Source organism: Lontra canadensis, unplaced genomic scaffold (genome assembly GCF_010015895.1).
Source record: "Lontra canadensis isolate GAN:19392208 unplaced genomic scaffold, GSC_riverotter_1.0 scaffold111, whole genome shotgun sequence".
Taxonomy (NCBI): domain Eukaryota; kingdom Metazoa; phylum Chordata; class Mammalia; order Carnivora; family Mustelidae; genus Lontra; species Lontra canadensis.
This window is the reverse complement of record NW_022631105.1, coordinates 5,972,376-5,978,950: the sequence shown is the minus strand read 5'-3', so window position 1 is coordinate 5,978,950 and position 6,575 is coordinate 5,972,376. Positions and strand designations below refer to the sequence as shown.

Sequence of the window (6,575 nt, the reverse complement as noted above, 5' to 3'; positions counted from 1 at the left end):
ATTTCAGCAGGCTCCTCAACAACGTCAGTGTGAACTGCGTGGGTCCACTTCGATGCGAAATTTTTTTTTTAAATACATACTGTACAGCACTATGTGGGGCACCTCCTGGTGCAGTCATTGGAGCATGTGGCTCCTGATATCAGGGTTGTGGGTTTGAGTCCCATGTAGGGTATAGAGATTACCTACACCCTAAAAATTACCTGTGAATAAAAACTTGAAAAAAATAACAAATACTGTATAGTATTATAAATGTATTTTACCTCCTTATGATTTTCTTAACATTTCCATCTTTCTAGTTTATTGTAAGACTACAACATATCATACATATAACATACAAAATATGTGTTAATCAACCATGTACGTTATTAGTAAAGTTTAGGGGGAGTCAAAAGTTATTTCAGATATTGGATATAAATAATAAAATTTAAAAAATTGTATCTGGAAAAAAATTATACTCAGATATTCAGTTGTGGCAGGGGCGGGGGAGGTCAGTGACCCTGTCAAGTTGTTCAAACCATCAACTGTGTATTTCCTAGGGCTGCTTTAACAAAGTCCCACAAACTGGGTGGCTTATACAGAAGTTTATTTTCTCACGATTCTGGAGACCAGAAATCCAAAATGAGAGTGTTGGCAGGGCCACACTCCCTGTGAAGACTGAAGGGAGGTTCCTTCCTTGCCTCTCCCAGGTCCAGTGGCCCCACGGGCTCCTTGGCCGCATGGTCCCATCTCTGCCTCCATCTTTAGGGGACTGTCTTTCCTCTTGTGTGTGTCTGTGGCCACATTTCCCTCCTCTTATTTAGTTCTAAATAAGGTCACATTCATAGGTACTGGGGATTCAGACTTGAACATATCTTTCTGGGGGGAACATGATTCAACCCACGAGAGGGGAGAAAAGCTTAAAAAGTGAAGGTGAGGGGCTCCTGGGTGGCTCAGTTCCTTGAGTGCCCAACCCTCGATTTCAGCTCAGGTCTTGATCTCAGGGTCCTGAGCTCAAGCCCCGTGTTGGGCTCCTGGCTGGGAGTGGAACCAACTTAAAATGGCAACAACAACAACACATTTCAAAAAGTGAACTTGAATATAAATATTGACGGAATACAAGGAACCAAATCAAACCCTCTCACAGACAATCACGAGCCCACCCCAGTGGTTGGACATTCTGTACAAACGGAATCATACCTTTATGTGATTTTTTTGTGCGTCTGGCTTCTGTCACTTAGCATAATGCTTTCAAAGTTCATTCATGCAGTGGCCTGAATCTGTACTCCCTTTCTTTTTCTTTTTTTTTTTAAATATTTTATTTATTTATTTGAGAGACAGAGATCACAGGTAAGCAGAGAGGCAGGCAGAGAGAGAGGAAGGGAAGCAGGCTCCCCACTGAGCAGAGAGCTCGATGCGGGGCTCAATCCCACGACGCTGGGATCATGACCTGAGCCGAAGGCAGAGGCTTTAACCCACTGAGCTACCCAGGTGCCCCATGTATGCCCTTTGTTTTTATGGCTAAATAATATTCTCTTCTCTAGTTGAGCCCTAGTTTGTGTATCCGTCCATCAGCTGATGCACGTTTGGGTTGCTTCCAGTTTCTTGGTGATTTTGAATCACGATGCTACGAACATTCACGTACATGTTGTTGTGTGAACATGTTTTCAGTGCTTTTGGGTGCATACCTAGGAATGGGGCTCCTGAGTCACATGGTACCTCTGTGTTTAATGTTTTGAGGACCTGCCGGACTCTGTTTCGGACGGTTGCTCCATGTGACACCCTTACCGGCAATGTATCAGGGGCCAATCTCTCCACACCCTCACTGGTATTTGTTAGTTTTCCTTTTTGCTTTTTTGAAAATTATAACCATCCTGTGAATATGAAGTGGCATCTTATTTTGGTTTTGATTTGCATTTCCTGCTGCCTCATGACGTTGAGCATCTTTTCGTGCGTTTACTGACTGTTTGTGTATCTTCTTTAGAGAAATGTCTAATCAACTTTTTTACCCATTTAAAAACCAAGTTAGTTGTCTTTTAGGTCTGCCTTCAAGCTGCAGAGGAGTGGGAATGGCCACACCCGGGGAGACGTCACCTTGCTGGCGGATGGACAGTTTTACACCAACGTTTCTGTTCTTCGGATCACCTGCCTAAGTGGGCGTGGGTGTGCTTGCACTGGGGCGGATGGCTTCTGCAGACTCTGTTAGGAAGGACAGGACTTAGTGTCTGTTCAACAGGAATGTAAGGCATAATAAACATCCACCATGTAAAGGAAATACCCATTTCCTCTAACACAATGTGATGGTTTCGTATATTTATTAATTCAACTCAGATTCAACTCAAGTAAAGGAGGATGGACTGATGGACTGAGGCTCTGCTTTGTTGGCTGCTCCCCGTGGGGCCGTGGGGGAGTCCAGGAGACATGAAGGCAAAGACAGGACCGAAGACAATCCCATGACGGGGAAGGGCAGTCTGAGCTCAGGGAAAACAGAGGAAGGCAGCGCTGGATGTCTGGCTTCAGTGAAAGGAGAGCGCAGGGAGGGCGATGTCCCAGGGGAAGGTTTTGCGGGAGACGGGCCCTGGCAGGATTCTGCTTTGGTAATTTCGGCTAAGGAAGGAGGACAGAAGAGCCTGTGGACCCTGAAGGTACACATCACCAGCGGTGAAGTGCTCATCAGTTCATGGGACCTTGACCCATGTCAAGTGGGGACTGACCTCCTGCAAGGCCTTTGGTCCCAGGCGCCGGAGCAGCAGCCCAGCAGCAGCGCAGCCCCCAGCGGCAGGAGCTCCCGCCGCCACCTGCGCCGCGCCCTCTCCAGCCCGCACCGCCCCCGGCCCCGCCCCCAGGGGCGGGTCGCCAGCCGCTTGGCCCCCTGCCGGGCCTGTAGTCCGGGGGCGCGTGGCGCAGGGTCGCCGCCAGGCGGTACACGGCGTCGGTGAAGGGCGCGCCCGGGGGCTCCCGCGCCAGCAGCTCGTCCACCCGCGCCCGGCGCTCGGCTGCCGCCGCCCTGCTATTGAGGGCGCACACGCGGCCGCCGCACTCGGCCACCAGGGCCCGCGGCGCGCGGTCGTCGGTGTCGTGCACATAGTCGTGCAGCGAAGCCCCCTCCAGGTCCTCGCGGCGGGTGAAGACGACGACCGCCGGCGCCAGGACAGCTGGCGGACGCCGCGCACGGCAGGCTCGTCCCGGGTGGGGAAGCGGCCCGGCGGGGTGACCAGCAGCAGCGCACGCGGCCGGACGCCGACAGCAGGTGGCAGCGGCCGCGCTCGGCTCAGTCGGGGTCGGCACGGCCGCCTTCGACGCCGAACAGGTCCGAGGTGTCGGTGACCTCCGGGCGCCAGCGGCCCCAGCGGCGGCTACCCAGGGCTCAGGCCCTGGTCACCGCGGTGGCCGCGAGCCTGGACGGGAAGCGCGTGTGGCCCAGGATGCTGCTGCCGGTGGCGCTTTTGCCCGCGCCGGTCTTGCCGGCCAGGATGAGCCCGAGGCGGGGCTCGTGCGCGGGCGGCGCGTCGTCCCAGTCCTGGGGACCCGTGAGGACGGAGTAGGCGTGGGCTGCCCCCTCAGAGCCCTCGGAGCGAAGGGGAGCCCGCCTCCCGCTCTCCCGGGCCTCAGGGGTGTCTGTGGCGCACAGGAGAGCGCCAGGCCTTGGGCTTCTGCTTCTCCAACCGAGCCTTTCCTCGGGGCTCCGGTCTGAGCTTGTTCCACTCAGGGGCGTCTGTCTCTCCCCGTCTCTCTTGTCTTCGGCTGCAGCGCATGCACCGGTACCCGCTCCAGCAGCTTTGCGCCGCTCTCTGGAGAGCACCCGTCGACGATGGCAGGCCCTGGCTTCTGCTGACACAATCTCTGGCATCCACGCTGTGCGCCTGCCCTGGCCTCTGGAATGCTTCTCCGGGATGCCGCCCCAGCCAGGAGAGGAGGGAGGGAACGGGAGGCCTTCGAGTGAAGGGGTGTCTGGAGGCCCGGCCACCCTGGGCTGGAATCTCAGTCCCAGCTTTGCCCGCTGAGTGACTCTCGGGGAAGCTGCTTCATCAGAGTGTTAAACCTCTTCTGCAGGGAGGGGAGAGGTGACAGAGGAGAGGTGACAGCTGATTCTCCGGGCGGCTCAGAGACAGCCCTTCCTCCTGCCTTTGGCCTTCCCCTCCTCCCTCTCTTACACCTGCTGGCAGGAAGATACCTGCTAGGCCCCAATCCTTGTTCTCTAGCACATTCTACTTGGTAAATCATGTTCCCTCTAGTTCATGATCTCATTCCTTCTACCTCCTAGTCTGTGGGGGTCAGAGTAGATTTCTTATCCTCAGTTTACCCTTGTGGTGTGGAGGCACAGAGTAGTCAAAGCACTGACTATCTCTCAGTAGGGCAGGCTCAGAGGCAAATCAGGGCTCTTGCTGTCTCCCCCCAGCATGGAGACACCTCTGGGATTCGTGTCTGTTCAGTCTTGAGTTAGTCCAAGTACACACCAAGTACACACCACGAGCACATTCTGACCATAGGCATTTTCTTCATCTCTTGCCATCTTCCATCCTCCCATGCTTGCCTGAAAGAGTCCCAAACAGAATTCGTTCGTTCCTTCCTTCCTTCTTTCATTTATCGAGCAGGTGTAACTACCTATGGTGAGTCAGGCAAGGTCCAAAGAGCTGGTGACACAACAGTGAAAAGGTCATGGCCCTGCCTTACCCTGAACATCAGCATGTAGGGGAGAACCCTGTTCTTAAAGAGACTGTCTTTTTTCCATTGGATATTCTTTCCTGTTTTGTCGAAGATTAATTGATCATACAGTTGTGGGTTCATTTCTGGGCTCTCTATTCTGTTCCACCCATCTACGTGTCTGTTTTTGTGCCAGTGTCATACTGTCTTGATGATTACAACTTTGTAAAGGAGCTTGAAGTGGTGATGCCACAAGCTTTGGTTTTCTTTTTCAAAATTCTTTTTTGCTATTTGGGGTCTTTTCTGGTTCCATAAAAATTTTAGGATTATTCGTTCCAGTTCTCTGGAAAAGTTGGTGGTATTTTGACAGGAATTACGTTAAATGTATAGTCTGTTTTTTACTTTATTTTCCAGCTATATTTCCAGCAATACATCCAATTATATTGAGGTATAACTTTGAAAAATAAAAATCACTTATTGACAGTTTTTAAAAATTGGCAAATAAAAAATGTATCTATTCAAGGTACACAACTTGATGATTTGATATAAGCATACACTGAGAAATAGTCACCACAATCAAGCTAATTAACATATCCACCTCCTCGCACAGTTACCATTTTTCCTTCTTTCTCTCTTTGGGAGAACACTTGCCCCTTGGTGGGCACTAACATTGTTTCCAGTTTTTGTGCTATTCTGAGTACCACCACTATAAATATCACAGACATTTCCTTGCATGGAAAGGAATCGCATATGTCTGCTGGGTGTGTCCCTCTGGGAGGATAGCTCAGTACTGATTATGTGTAATATCTGGGTTTCCTGGGTACTATGGACTTTCCCAAAGAGGTTCTACCAATTTACATTTTCACCAGACGTCATGTGAGAGTTCTATTTGCTCCAGAGCCCCAGAAGTTTCCTTTATACAGAATGTTTGCACAATTTTCAAGTCTATTTTTAGGCATTTTATTTTTTGTTGTTGCTGGGAGGGATTATTATCCTTTAAATCACAAGTTATGTCTAATTAGTTATTGTTTGTATGTTAGTCAGTTCTTATGGTTTTTATTTCAATAGCATTCATTAATTTATCAGGTTTTCTGATCACTTATAGGAGCTTATTGGTTTTTTCCTTCTTTTAAGATTTATTTATTTTAAGGAAAATGTGTGTGTGTGTGTGTGTGTGTGTGTGTGTAGGGGAAGTGGCAGAGGGAGAGGGAGAAAGAAAATCTCAAGCAGACTCCAGCAGGAGCACGGAGCCCGATGTGGGGCTCAATCCCAGGACCCTGAGATCATGACTTGACCTGAAATCAAGAGTTGGATGCTTATCTGACAAAGCCACCAGGTGCCCCTTGGTTTAGTCTTTTGATTTTTCCAGATATAAAATCATATAAAATGATAATTTTATATCCACCTTATGTTTTTATACATGCAATTTATTTGTCTTTTATGGTTTTAGTGTATATTTCCCTTAAACATTGAAAATGGTGTTAATAATGAACCTTTTAAACCTCCAAATCTCCATTAAACCTCCAAAATGCGTAGCCAAATCTTTTTATTAATTGAGCACCTTCCCAGAGAAGCATCTTAGTTCCAGCTCGTCACAGCAGCTTCTGAGAACAAAGATGGGATGAGGCATTCAAGTAAATAAATAAAGGAAGTCCACTAAGACCAGAGCAGAGGGGAGAAGAGAGAGGCTGGAATCAAATGGTGATACACAGGTGGGAATTGACCAGATCATCCATTTCATCCAAAGTGGGGATGGGGGGAGGGAAAGCTCAGTAAATTGTGATGATCACAGCCTGTCACAGACCCACTAAGAGAGGGTGATTTAATTTCAAGATCGTGCTTCCCCCACCCATTCCTGCTACCACACTGACAGGGCTTTGGTGTAAAAACAGTGACTTAAAGCCAAAAGACCAGCAAGGCACAAACTCTATTTAAGAAGGGCTTCTTAGGGAAAC

At 49.4% G+C, this 6,575-nt stretch overlaps 1 pseudogene; it reads right to left on the bottom strand.

Annotated features, from left to right (window-relative positions):
- Nucleotides 1-2,649: 2,649 nt before the first annotated feature.
- Nucleotides 2,650-4,504, bottom strand: LOC116856699 (annotated as a pseudogene).
- Between the last annotated feature and the right edge of the window lie 2,071 nt (nucleotides 4,505-6,575).